Here is a 15,087-nt window from a genome sequence, read left to right on the forward strand (position 1 = left end):
GTCAAGTCTATAGGAAGGTGAAGATACAGAAGATAATCTCTCTACCTTATTAAATTAATCTCTCAACTCTTCCAAAGGTCATGGCATATCAAGTCTAGACATCCAGGACTCACATATGGCTCAATTTCCCCATCCTATCATCCTTGTTGACCCCTCTGTTCTCCACAGAGTAGGTGCCTTTTCTACCCAGAGAAATGCCTTTTCTTGGGCTTGGCCCCTGGCGGGATTTATCAGCCATTCCATTCCATGTAGAGTCACCACTACATGGAGCTTCAGATCTCAAGGGTGGAGGAGGTGAAGAAGGAAAAAGCCCTCACAGGGATAGGTCCAAGGATAATATATCTTAAAGACAATAGACTCCACCACACTAACTTTGGCCTCCTGCTAGCCTATCTCTGATGTGCTGTAATGCTGAAAGAATGTCCCCCTCTTCTCCACCTGGAGTTATTTACCAAAGGCCCCTTCTGTTTCCTCAGCCTCAAAATATGCTAGATCTCAAGAAAGGGGATGGGTGGGAGGGGAGAAAAACATACCCTACAAAAAAAAATGAAAGCCATCATATAAGAATGCTCAATTTCTTGCCACCAATCCTAAGGCCTTACCTATGGCTATACCTGTTCTTTTAAAACTCATCCTTTCTTCCTGTTTCTGTTACATGACGAGGTATTTCCCTACTATCAGAATTAATTCTTTCTGGAAACCACAGCCCTCCATCTTTTCAAGCCCTCTCCTGGAGATTTAGCTTCTACCTCTCTGCTGCTTCCTTTCCATGAGAGTCTGAAGGCACTGCCTCATCTTGCTGCTGCCATGTTGCAGCCCTATCTCTTCACACTCCCCTCACTCAGTGTGCACTCTTCATTCCCTCTGGACATCCATCTGCATTATTCCCTTGTCCTGAAAAGTCCTTTTTCCCTTTTCTCTTCTCCTCACTTCAACAAACTCCTACTTATTCTTCAAGCTCCAGAGTCAAGGTCACTTCCTCAAAGAAGCCCCCACGCTGGGTTAAACACCTTCATGGCATTGTGCAGTTCACATTTCAAATATGCAGCACACTGGGAGTCCTTCCTGTTTTCTCTGCTGGACCCACAGCAGTGTTGTGTTGGCTTACATAAAGCAAGCACCTTATAAATGAAGAAACAAATGATCAAGTTTTTTCCTACCTCAATACATTTACATCACCCCCCACGTTCCTCTCTGCTCCTTCTATAGTCAAGCTTGGGAGAATTGCTCTCCCCCTCATCCCCTAATAATCCAACTCTCTCCACAACTGCCCACAGGGACTGACTTGCCAAGGTTTTCAATGACCTTGTGTTAAATTCAGCAGACATTCCTCTCTCCTACTGCCTGAGTTCTGGCCCTCCTTCATAGTTGTGGAGATCCTCAGGGTTCTACTCAGTTTTCAGTCTTCCTGGGTGATCTCATATGCTCCCATTGTTTCAGTTTTTTCCACATGCTGATCACTTCCAAATTTAAATCCTGAGGCTGTGTCAGGGGTCCCCAAGACCACCCCACATTTGGAAACACACCGAAGAACTCACAGGACTTAGCTTGTGGCTGTTCTCATGGCTGAGATTTCTTGCAGAGACACTGCTGAATTATAAGGGACAAAGACACAGAGTCTGGAAGAATCCACATGAGGCTTCTTTGTGCTTTCTTCCTCCATGAGGGGATACACAAAGCATAGTCTTTCTCTAAAACATGTGTGTGATGTTTCTGCTTGGGGAAGCCCGTGAGAGACTCAGTGCCCAATGTTTTAATTGGTGGTCAGTCTACTAAGCTACCTATGCCTAGCATGTACAAAAATTCCAGACTTCCAGAAGGAAAGTAGGTGTTCAGCATAAATCATGTTGTCTGCACAGTCTAGCCACAGGGAACTGGCCTTATCAGTCAACTGTTGACTGGGACACTCTGAGAGCCAAGTTCTCAGACACCAGCCAAGGGCCCACCGTGCAATCAGGACTTTCTAAGGACAGCATTGGTAGTTCTGCTGTAGTCACTGCTTTCTGGCTGGAGCTGGCTCCTGAAACACAGGCCCATGTGTTTCCAACTTCCACCAGACTCAGTGTCCTCAAACTCACCCTCTTCCTCCCAGCTGCTGTGACTATGACCTATCCTCTGTTTCTCCTTCTTCCCACCCATCCTATCCACTGGCCCCCAAATGCAACCACTCCCCTCTACTCCCACTGCTGCTCAGGGTCATCATACCCCTAGGATGGCTACAACATCCCTCAGAATAGGCCTCTCTCATTCTGTTTGACATTCCTCCAATCTGATGCTCATATTATTCAGAGTCATCTTTTAAATATGAAAATTGGATCACTTCATTTCATTTAAACCTTATAATGGCTCATCAATGCACTAAGAATATAAATCTAAAACTCTTTTTGGTTTTTGAAAGAGAGAGAGAGAATCCCACGAGGGTCAAAGAGGGAGAGAGAGAGGAGAGAAAGAGAAGTGGGGCTCACCTGAAGTGGGCTCACACTCATGAACTGTGAGATTATGACCTGAGCCAGAGTCTGATGTTTAACCAACTGAGCCACTCAGGTGCCCCTAAATCTAAAACTCTTAACAAGACCACCAAGTTCCTAAGTGTACTATCCCATAACAGCTCCCAGTCTTATTTTACGTGACTCTTCTCCTCTGGTGACATTTGTGTCTTGTCAGTTACTCACCAAGCCCTTTCTCATCCAAGGGCTTTACACATGCCCTTCCCAAGCCTGGGATGTTCTTTCCTCTGCCCATTCCTGACTCTCTTCAACTCATCCTCAGGGTCCCAGGTTGAAAGTCATGTCCTCAGGAAGTCCTCCCCCATTTTCCCCAGTCTAAATAAGGCCCCATAACTCTCTTTCATAAAAGTAATTGCAAATGTCTTATGTGCATTGTTCATGCCATGCCTCCCTCTCCTCCCCAACTAGACTGCAACCTCCATGAGGATGAGGACTCTTGGTTCACTGCTGGATATCCAGAGCCAAGATAGTGCCAGCCACCTGGTTGTGTGCTGTCTCCATTGGCTCGGGCTGCCCTAATGAAGTACCATGGACAGGGTGGCTTAAACAACAGATGTTTCTGGAGAGACAAGGGTGCCAGCCTGATCTGTTCCTGGTGGGGACCTACTACCTGGCTTGTAGATGGCCACCTTTGTACACAATTCTGGGGAGAGAGTGAGAACACAAGCTCTCTGGAGTCTCTTCCCATATGGACAGAAATATCATGAAGGCCCTACCTTTGTGACTTCATCTAAACCTACTTCCTCCTAAAGGCCCCATCTCCAAATACCATCACACTGGAGGTTAGGGCTACAACATATGAATTCGGGGGTGGGATCCATAGTGTGTGCTCTCAGTGTTCAGGGAACAAATGAGTGAATTGCTGATGGAGTGGTGTCTCTCAAATGCATACTTAATCTTGTTATTCCTTTCCCCAAAGTTCCTTCATGATTCCCTCTGCCTCTAGAATAATTTCCTAAGCCCTTGGCATAGCATCTGAGCCTGTAATAACCCAGCCCCTACCTCTCTGTCCTGTGTCTCTCTCAATGGTGGCCCCTGGAAAGCTCCCCTTTCCCCTTCAGGAGTGTGTCCAGTGCTCCTGTCTTCTTCCACATCCCTGCTTCCTTGGGGCAGTGGCACTGGACCTTGTTCAGCCACCGCAGCAGAAGTGGCACATCTGAAGATGCCTAGCAACCAGATGCAATAAAACTGCCAGAAGCCTGAGCTCCTAGGAGCTGGAAAAAAATGTATCCAAGAGAGGAAAGAGCCATATATATGAGCTTGACCTGAGTCGTTCCTTCCTGGAGGGAGGATGTTGTGACAAGTTTGGTGTCTACCACTCCTCACTAGGTGTCACCAGTTACACAGCCCCTTGCCGCCCTGGGGAACTCCCCCTACCTGTTGGGTGGAGTAGAGATAGTCCCACCACTCCAGCACCACCATCACCCCACACTGTCACTCACTGAGAAAACGAGGGCACCCTTGTCATACCTCTGCATGGATCCTTCCCAAGTTTGGTGAGTGATTAATGGGTGAGCATAGCACAGCAGACACTTGATCTGCATGCATTCTTTGCCTCTCTTCCTGTCCCCTCTCTTGCAAGCCCATGCCCTGACTTCCACATTAAACCTGTACTTCAAGATCAAAGGTTTCCAGCCCTGGTACTTCTCCCACCATACTTCCTCCTACTCCCTGGACAACTGGCAATGCCTTCATCATGTTGTGAACTACCTCAGTGGATATTCTATCGATGCCGGTAAATTAGTCCATAATTCCTCTTGTCTGAATAGTCTCAATATATCTGCTGATGGAAATGAAATTTGGGGGTGAATTTGCTAGAACTCCAGTCTCCCATCATATTCCAAACTGCCCACTGATTCTGATGTCACATATATGGCAAAAGGGTTCATGTGTGTATTAGAGAGAAGTAGGCTGATATTAGATGATCTGGCTTCAAGTTTTGTGCCTGTCACTCATCAATTAGGTGACCATGGGCAAGCCACATAGTCCTTCTGAGCCTCAGTTTCTTCATCTAGAAAATGTCCTTAGAAAATTTGCATAAGAATCAAAGGAAAGAATGTTATATGAAGGTGTTTTGCCAATTATCACATTCTACAGAAATGGAGGGAATTCAGTGCTTTAAGTATTAGGAGCTTGGGGGCACCACTTGCTGGAAAGGCACTCTGGTTACAAACAAACCCTTGGGTTGGAGGAGGATGTAGGCAGAGAGGAGAAAGAAAAGAATAAACTTAACTAATTTATTGAACACCAGAACTCACAGCATAATTCTCTGCATGATGGCACATTGGAGAGAATTAGAACAAAAGTGCAAGCCTGGACATGTTTGACTCAGTGGTCCAGGACTTTAAATACCATGCCATGTAAAGTGCAGACCACACTCCTCTCCCCCCTGAGTACTGAGCTTTTGGGAAATAAACATAAGATTTGAGGACTAAACATCAATTTTATGTTTTTATAGTAGCAAAAGACTGGAAACTACCAGATGCCCATCCAGATGGGACTCATTAATTGTGGAAATTCATTCAATGAAATACTCTGCAGCCATTTAAAAAGATGAAAAAACCACAAGGTGTATGTCCATACGTTTGTATGTATTATTTGCTAATGTACTTATAAAGTATGTCTGGAAGGACATATAAGACACTGCAAACACTGGTTAACTCTACAGGGGGGACTAAGAAGCTGGGAGAACAGGAATGCTGGAAGACTTCACTCTCTGCCCTTTTGTGCCTTTTGAATTTTGAACTGTGTGACAATGAGCCTGCATTGTGTGTGCATGTATGTATGTGTGCATGTGCGTGTGTGTACATCAGCATTATTGGACTAGATAACTCTTGGACCAAGAGTCAATGGGCTCCCCACTTTCTAATACTTAGGTCCCCACCCTAAGTTCAGACTCCATGACCTACATGGGGTGGAGGGGGGAGAATCAAATCCAGACAGTGCTGGGAAGGATAGAAACAACAGAACACTTGCCATCAGTCTCCGGGCAGGACAGACACGGTCTATGGACAGCAGCACCCTTTTGCCCAGTCTCAGCAGTGGGAAGAGAAGGATTGGAAATGTCTCCCACTGGGTGTCCTCTCCCTGCTGTGGTGGTGTAAGGAACGGGACGAGAAGCATCCTCACTCACAGTACCAGAACAGTTAGCATCGAGTGGAGGAATAATAGATGGGTCACATGTAAAACAGTGGAGCTGGGAGAATGGATGTCCAGAAGGAAGGTGATAAGAGGCAATGAGGCTAAGTTGAAGGATTAGGGGAAAAAATAAGTGGTGTCAGGGTGTCATGGGTCACAAACTCTCGTAAGGGCCAGAAAATGAGAGAATGGTCCTGAATAGGACCCAAATCTTTTATATTGCATCCATTAGTGAGACTGAAGAGTAAAAAAGATGTAACCTTTGATCTGGCACAGTTATCAAGGATGCTGACAAGATAGGTCAATGACAAACCCTCACCAGAGCATGATTCAGTCTGCTTCTAAGGAAGCCCCTCCCTTTCCTGATCCCTCACTGTTCTTCACTGCATTCCCGCCCCCCGCATTTAGAAAAGTCTCTTCCTTTGGTGTTCCAATGTTCTGTTTTACATTTGATTTTGTTCAGCAGCAGCGGTTGCTTAGCCAGTTTCTGCTTAGGAGCCCAAGAGCCAAGAAACAACACAAGAGGAGCAAGGCCTGGGCAGGCTCAGAAAATGCCAGAGATGCTGCCACCGAGCCTCCTCCACCAAGACTGCCAGGAGAGCTTTGCAAATGGAATCAATCTGAATGTAGCTGATGGGAACCATCTGAATGAAGGAAGCCAGTACAAACAGAAACTCTTGAGTTTCCCACTGCAGTAGCCTGGAGTGGCTTCCCAACGGTTTCTCCTCGTATGCATTTGCTTTTCTATCACAAGGAAGACACATGCTTCTTCTTGGAAAAGTCTCCAGATCATGACTGTTTAAACCATGACCTCACAAACCCCACTCTCCCTCAAGCCCACTCAGCGCTCAGTGCTGTAGCCTGCCTGGTGGCTATTTGCCCTTGTCGCTCACTGTGGTCAATACGTTTCTATATAAGGCAGGTGGGAGGCCGATGTTGCTCACAGTATGCTGCCTTTGCTTCCCTGGAATTTGAAAAGGCAGAAAACCTCACCTACTAACCACGTATGTCCCCACTGCCCCCAAATAAAAGACCAAGATACCTCCCAAATGTGGTCAAGGAATCTAGGGCGTTCCACTGTAATTCCCAAGCATACCTGATGTCCAACACATTCAGTGTCCAACACAATACAGTGAATGTAGTAACATTCACTGTAACACATCTCAGATGAAGTTATGATAAAGGAATGTGATTATTTCCCTAGAGCTGAGGGAAAAGAGTCAGTTAATAAAACCAGGACAGAGGTTGTCTAGCAAATTCCAAGCAAGGATTCTAATACCTGGCATTGGATCCTAGGCTGCTCTGTCTTCATGGTGGAAAATCAGAACAGTCTCAAGAGATACTAACTTTAGATGGATGTTGTTTCAGCAGGGTCCTGTTTCCTTTTCCTGATCCCATTTTTACCATGCAACTTGCCCAACTTTAATTTAGAGCAGTTAGCCAGTTCCAGCTGCCCCAACAGATTGGGACCACTATACCTTCACATTGTGCTTTATCAATCAGGCACCCTTAATGTCTAGCCAACATGGATCTGGGCAAATGCCACACAGGGATTTGGCATCTGCAGAGCTTTGGTTCAGACCAGGGACCCATGGTGATTGATGGTGCTGTGATTCAATATTTAGGAACCGTTGAGCCACCAGTCCAGAAACAATTAAACCATTGGTCAGGGAGTTGCTCTGCTTCTCAGGTTCTCTGAAGGATAACTTAGCTACGTGTTACTCTGAGCATAAACATTATGCTGACCTTGATCCAGGAATTTAAACAGTGTCATTTCATGTAAACGCTAGCAAATACTTTCTTGCTGAAGTGGTCTGTTTTCAGGATGGGTTAGGGTTTCTTCTCTACAAAAGCACTTTGGGGCATTGGATTTTAAACTCACAGTCAGATCTGCATTTCTTCTCTCATTTACGTTGCTTAGCCTTCCAAGCATCAATACCAGCTCCTAAGGTTGAGGGAGCCCTCTGCTGATGGCTTGGGTGTAACTTCACAGCACAAAGCAAGGAAAACTGGGCAAAATCTAAACAACTCTCGAATCTGAAAGCCAAAACGTGTCTCTAGATCTGGAGCAGATTTCTTCTGTAAAAAGCCAGGTTCTAGAAATGTCCCTAATTTCCTCAGACTATGCACATTGTTTCAGGTTTCATTCTCTCTGGAAATAGAAAACAAAAGGCCTGGAAAATGGTTCTTGTCCTATGCATACAGAGAGCTACATACTGCTGTGCACACACACACACACTTGTACACACACACTTGTACACACTCACACACACTGCAACTTCAGCACCATGATCCAGTGCAAGAAGGCTCTGCTCTGGGTGTGCAGGTCTGGAGTAAAAGAGTGGAAGGTGCCTGAGTATATATAGCATCCCAGAATCATGGGAATGGATTTAGGAACATTCGCCCTTTGTGGTGTGTCCAGATGAAGAACTCTGATGAGGCCACAGCTTGAAAGAGGAATTCTTCCCAGCAACTGTGGCCTTGATGCTGGAGGTTAACAGCTTAACACCAGACTCTAGTGCCCAATTCCAAACTCTAAAAATTAATGGTGATAAGGGTGGGCTGCCTGCCAAGGCCTGTGGTGTGAATCCCAAGAGAAGCACCTTCTATTTTGAGATCTCTCTCAATCCACAATGTGCTGTCCTGTGCTTTGATGCATGTCCCACCTCTTTGACTACGTGCCTTTTTCCACAAGTTTTTTATTCCTAAACTTTCTTGAGCTTTCAACCCATAGACAGTGATGACCCATCTCACTCACCAAAAAGAATAGTCATGTGGAAATATGAGTCAAATACCTGACTCAGATGCCAGTAGGAAGAACTAATGGTCTAACCCTTGCCTTGCCAAAAGCATCAGAAGAAAGAGAGGGGAAATGGTAAATAGAAAATAAACTAAACCCTGGCAAAAGAGGATAAAAACACAGTAAGTTTCTTTTCCTTGAGAGGGCTCCCCTGAAAAGGAAAAAGTACAACTCGAACCACATAGTAGAGCCAACACCATCCAATAACTGTACATATAAAAAGAACCATCTCTGGAAAATGGAAATTTGGAAAGATGCTACACCCCGACTCGAAAGTCTTCAGTGACTAGGGCACCTGGCTGGCTCAGTCGGTTGAGTGTCTGACTTCAGCTCAGGTCATGATCTCGTGTTTCATGAGTTCAAGCCCCCACATTGGACTTGCTGCTGTCAGCCTGTCAGCACAGAGCCCGCTTCAGGTCCTCTGTCCTTCTCTCTCTCTGCCCCTCCCCTCCTTACTGTCTCTCTCAAGAAAAAATAAATAAAATATTAAAAAAAATTTTAAAGGCTTCAGTGACTCCCATTGCCCGTATAAAATCTAAACTCTGTAAGAGGATATTCAAGTGTCCTTACCTCTCCTGCCACAATCCCCACCCCTGCTCCTGCCTGCCCCAACACCTGTACACACACCTCACTCTCACCTTAGCTATTAAGCCACTCTTAGTTCATGTTTTTCCTGCTGCTATTCCGTCCTTCCTTGGTCAGGGACCTGCCCATCCTCCAAGAGGGAGCTCAAATATCCCATCCTCCATGAAAGCTTCTCCAGCTTCTCCAGCTTCTCCAGCTCTCCCAGACAAAATAACCTGCTCTCTCCCCTATGTTCCCAAAGGATTGTATCTATACCTCCCTCCACCCCCACCATTACCATACTTACATATAGTCTTACTGTCCAGTCTTCTCTACAATTTATAAGTTGAGATCAAGATCACATATTCATTTTTGCATCCTCCCTCAAATTCCCACCTCCACCATGTCACTCCATGCCCCCCACCCCCGACCCTCATTGCTCCTGCCAAGGGTTTGTCCTAGCAGCTTCTACATGAGAGGTTCTCAATACATTGTTCTGTTAAATTAAATCCATAACTAAGAGGATTAGGAGCAAATACAGTCACTCCAAAGACAGAAGAAAGGCAGTACCATGATGACAGGCAAGTGACATATTCCTCCAGATCCTAACTAATAAGAACTCTCATTTGTCACTTTCAACGTGGCTCATCTAGAAGCTGCTCAGGATTTTCAATTCCTTCAGTTTAAAGACCCTGTCTTCTTTCTACATGTAACAATAGAGCACTGAGAACAATTACTTTTTAAACTTTTTTAAAAGCTTTTATTTTTTGAGAGAGAGAGAAAGACAGAGTGAGCAGGGGAGGGGCAGAGAGAGGGAGACACAGAATCTGAAGCAGGCGCCATGCTCTGAGCGGTCAGCACAGAGCCCAACGTGGGGCTCAAACCCACGAACCGCAAGATCATGGCCTGAGCAGAAGTCTGACACCCAATCGACTGAGCCACCCAAGCGCCCCAATTTTTGAGCAACTGTGAATTGGGGGAGGGGAGCAGACACTTTACAGCCATCTGTTAGGAACTTGTCATAAAAGGCAGGGTGGAGCAGGGCACAGTACCTGGCTGTCTCAGTCACTTAAGCATCTAACTCTGGTGTTAGCTCAGGTCATGATCTTGTGGTTTTAGAGGTTCAAGCCGCACATTTGGCTCTGTGCTGGCAGTGCAGAACCTGCTTGGAATTCTGTCTCCCTCTCTCTCTGCTCTTTCCACCACTCATGCTGTCTCTGTCTCTCTCAAAATAAATAAGTAAACTTTTTTAAAAAAAATTTAAAAACATACACAATTGAACACGTCCAATCAAGTGTTTGTCCACCAAGGTGGTCATGATAGTGACACATGGGCTTTGGAGTCTAACAAATCTGTGTTTAAATCCAGGCTAACTATTGTAACCTCTAGGTACATGCCTCTAACCTCCATGACCCTAAGATGTAGCTTATAAAATCCCTCTTCACAGAGTTGCTTTTAGGATTAAATGAGATTTTGAGTATCCAATACTTAATGACTCACAACAAATGCTCACTAAGCGGAAGCTTTTGTTATTACAGTAATGATTCTATAATTTAACACATTTCTTAAAGTTCTCTTTTGAAAGAACTTCAAAGCCCCTCTATAAGCTACATGCAAAAATCACTGATTTTTTCCCCCTGATTTTTTGTATTCCTCCTTTTGTGCTAAAATATCATGATATTTGAGTCTTCATTTTATTAATCATATTTATCTAAAAATTATATTTAGGAGATACCAAGTGAAATGTGTGCATTTTTGGTAACTGTGTACTTCTGGTGACTGTACAGTTTGAAATACTATTTTTTATCGAGTTTTATAAAAGTGAAAAAAATAAAAATAAAATAACAATTATATTTAGAGGTTTACAAAAGCCAAAGCCACTATTTAAAGAAAAAGTTTTGTGACCACTGATTATATGTTTCAGGTACTCATGGAGTTTCAAAGGCATTGTTCAAAACCTAAATTCTCTAATAAAAGGTTAGACACACTGTTCTGGCTTAATCAAATCATCAAGTACTTACTGAGTATGAATATGAAGGCTATTTTGAGATGACAATCATAAAAATCAGGTCTTCTGAGTTCATAACATAGAATCCCAAGAAATCTAAAACTGTGGAAGCAACCCAACATGGAAGCTGGGTTAAGCTGACATTCTAGAAGGCTCCAGGGAACTTCAATGGAGTGATATTCTCTGAGCTCCCTTTGGGACCTGAGAATAACTTTAATTATTACCTCATATTGCACTGCTTAGCCAGAGAATGTCCTTGAAAGGTCACTGGATTCACTAATAAATACTGCCAAGGCTCTGCTTTTTCAATAGTGGATTATTATTCCTTCAATCAATAAGTACTTCCTGGCCCCTCTTACATATAGGACATACTACTTAATACTATAGAAGTCACAAAGAAGATAATGCATGACCCTTGACTTCCTGGGCTTTCCATTCCAGGCGACACTAGAATTCCAATCTAAAATCTGCCAATTCTAATCAGCATATAAGCCTATAGGTTATGACATATACATACAATCAGGCATTAAGTAAATAGTCAAAACAAGGCATGCTATAGAGAGAAAGATACCTGTGGATGAGAGTGGCCATGGAGGTCCTGGAATTAAATTCATCCTAATGGATAGAAAGGCTTTCAACAGTCAGAGAGAAGGGGAGCTATTTTAGGAGAGATCAGTACAGTAGTGGCATAGTGGCAGAAGTGGCCTAGGAAAATAGAAAGTAAAGCAATCCAATTAAGCAGAAGCTAAAGTAAGGATGTGGCTAGTTCTAAGATGGGAACAGTATTGGAACCAGACTGTAAAGAATCTGAATGGCAGGAATTCATATTTCATGCTGCATAGATCAGGAAGTGATGGTCTGCTGTGACACATTGTAGGAAGTCAGGCAGGAGATCTGAAATGCTGAACTTTCAATGAACCCTTTTATTTTTTTTTAAGTTTGTTTGTTTATTTTGAGAGCGAGAGAGCGTGTGCACAAGCAAGAGAGGGGCAGAGAGAGAGAGGAAGAAACAGAATCCAAAGCAGGCTCCAGGCTCTGAGCAGTCAGCACAGAGCCCAACATGGGGCTCAAACTCACAAACCATGAGATCATGACCTGAGCGGAAGTCGGTTGCTTAACCAACTGAGCCACCTAGGTGCCCCTCAATGGGCCCTTTTGACATTAGCTCCATTGTCCAAGGGATTCATAGGTGACTGAGTTGAAATCTTCTACCTCAAGAAAAATAAAATAAAAGATTTGGGGTTTAGCTGTACATCCTGGTCTTCCCATGTTTACCCTGGCCTCTCTGACCAAGGGTCATGAGTAATGGGTGACAAAAGTAGGAAGAGCCAAAGAAACTCAGAGCTGCTGGTAGCTGGAAAGACATTGTTCCTGGCAGGGAAATCCGCCCCCATCTATGCCTGGGATAAAGCAGTGGGATTAGGTGGTTTGCTGGGCCCCATGGCATGGTCTGTGGTGCTGTCAGCAGCCTTTCATCAAAACATGATGGGCTAACACACCATGGAGGCTGGTTCATGTTCTGGATATTAAATGCAGGCTTACGTGTCCCTCTATTTATACATGCACCCAGGCCTGCTGGATGACTGCCATTCCATTCACGAGAGATAGAATAAAACCCTCCCCGTGTAGCACTCTGGGACACACACTACGCATTCCTGGAAGCAGCAGGCAAGAAAGGGTTTGACCTCCAACCACAAAAAGGAATCCAGCAGGGGAAACCACAGTGGCCTAACAAACCACAAAGAGAAATCCATTTTCAGAGTGTGGAAATTTGGTCTTGGTAAAAGCAGTAGGTGGGATTTTGAACAAACCACACTGATTTTGAAGGATGGAAAGCCCAGATGAAGGGCCCTGAGAGCACTATTTGTTTCGTTCATATCAGTTTCATTGTCAAACTACAGTCTTGTCAAAATCCTACCAATGGGAGACCACATAGTTTACTCCAACTTCATTCCCTGATTCATCGGGCACATCCCACAACTGTCCTTCCCCAGAGACTGAGCCAGCTTCAACCCAAAGGAGAACAGACTGCAGAAGTTAATGTAGCTGGTGTGGGAATTGGCTAAACGGAGTGTGAAGGCCCGGGGAGATACAACTGGAAAGCAGCTCACCCTTACGAAATCTATTGCTGCATAGATCTTTAGTTCCAAATCACAATCTGGTTCCCCATCCTTGAGCATTTACAGATAGATTATTTTATTTTATTTTATTTTATTTTATTTTATTTTATTTTATTTTAGGAAGTCCACTTCCTTCCTAAAACTTCCCTTAAGGAAGGGATTGTAAGACCCGGATGCTTCCTCATTTGAACTTGTTCTAATTTCCTGGTACTTTTTACATATCTCATTTTATATAATTAATCTACATAAACAGCTTTCCACACCCCCCGCTATGAGTTTGTAAACTCCTATAGGCAAGCTATCATTTCCTCCCTCCCTTCACATCACCTTAAACATCAGAGATACTCAATAAACTCTTGTTGAAACTACATAGAAACCATAAAACCCCAATGGGTTTTGAATAAATGTCGTTGATTCACTCATCGACTTTTGGAGCAAAATGGCATGCTTAAGCAAAATACAAATATCACTCCAAATAAAGATCATGATGCAAACAGTATTGCTGTCTGGCCAGACTCTGACTCCCTCTGAGCAGATGACTGGGCATTGAAACCAGTGCTATTCAAATATAAAAATGGAGGGGCAGCAGGCCTTGGAAAGTGACCACCAACCTTGAAGAAAAAAGGCAAATATCAGGATTCTGACACCCAGATTCTTTCACTCCCATCCCTTCCTCTTCACCGCCATGGTCGTACTTTCTTGGCCAGTACCCATACCTTCTTCTCCTCCACCCCTTGATTTCAAGTGCTCACAGTCTCACACTGTGGCAGTTGGCTTCCAATTGGTTTTCCAGTTGAATAGCTTCAACGGTTGCCAATTATTTTCTTGATGATTTAGTTTCCCAAGCACATCCCCTACATCCCCTTCTCCAGATCTCTGCTCAGGCCTTTGCTATGCCTGCAGAATATTTTTCCCCACATCTACTTATCCACATCTTATTTATTCTTCAGGCCAACCACTTTATGCTTCATGGAGTCTTCCTTGAAATTCCCTCCTGGAAGCATTTCTCCTTTGCTGAACTCTCATAGCATCTGGCACCTTTCTTTTTGTTTTGTTTTGTTTTTTTAAGATTGTTTATTTATTTTGAGAGTGAAAGAGAACACGAGTAGGGGGGCCAGAGGAAGAGGGCGAGAAGAGAGAGAGAGAGAGAGAGAGAGAGAGAGAGAGAGAGAGAGAGAGAGAGAGAGAAAGGAGAATCCCAAGCAGTTTCCAAGCTGTCAGCCAGGAGCCCAATGCCGGTCTCAGTCCCACGACCCTGGGATTGTAACCTGAGTTGAAATCAAGAGTTGGACACTCAACCAACTCAGCCACCCAGGCACCCCAGCATCTGGCACCTTTCTGATGGCATTTAGCATCCTGGTGTACTATAGTTTCCTATGTATGTCTTCTCTCTACAATTAAAATGGAAATTCCTGAGGACAGACACTTTTATGTCCCATAGTATCATGCATCATTAATTTCATACACTATGTGCTCAGTGAGTATTTGTTGAGTGAAGGAATGGATGAATGAATGAGAGTATAAAGCAATAGTAAATCATTGAATGAATGAGATGCATTGTCAGTATTAAGTATTTAAGGAAAAGGAAAGTCATTCCAGATTTTTATCAGGTTGAACCTCTTACCTTTACTTGGGTTAGTTTTTTTTGTTTTTTGTTCTTTGGGGTTTTTTGAGACAGAGAGCTCATGAGTGCACGTGCAAGCAGAGGAGGGGCTGAGAGAGGGGGAGGGAGAGAATCTAAATCTTAAGAGAATCTCCATGCTGAGCATGGAGCCAGACGAGGGGTTTCGCTCTCACAAACCATGAGATCATGACCTGAGCCGAAATCAAGGGTTGGATGCTTAACCGACTGAGCCACCCAGGCGCCCCTAAGTTAGTTATTATTAGTGTCACTTTACAGACCATGCAACTGAGGCCAAGAGAGACTAAAAGCCTTGTAAAAGGTCACAC

At 44.2% G+C, this 15,087-nt stretch overlaps 1 long non-coding RNA gene across 1 annotated transcript in view; it reads right to left on the reverse strand.

Annotated features, from left to right (window-relative positions):
• Positions 1-11,217, reverse strand: part of LOC109250386 (uncharacterized) — a 33,434-nt gene extending 22,217 nt beyond the window's left edge. Inside the window, exon 1 of the long non-coding RNA XR_002073013.2 lies at positions 11,031-11,217. This is a non-coding gene — a long non-coding RNA (uncharacterized LOC109250386). The remainder of the gene's footprint in view (positions 1-11,030) is intronic.
• Positions 11,218-15,087: the final 3,870 nt, after the last annotated feature.

This window comes from Panthera pardus, unplaced genomic scaffold, assembly GCF_024362965.1.
Source record: "Panthera pardus isolate Hobbes unplaced genomic scaffold, ASM2436296v1 HiC_scaffold_12, whole genome shotgun sequence".
NCBI classification, from domain to species: Eukaryota; Metazoa; Chordata; class Mammalia; order Carnivora; family Felidae; genus Panthera; species Panthera pardus.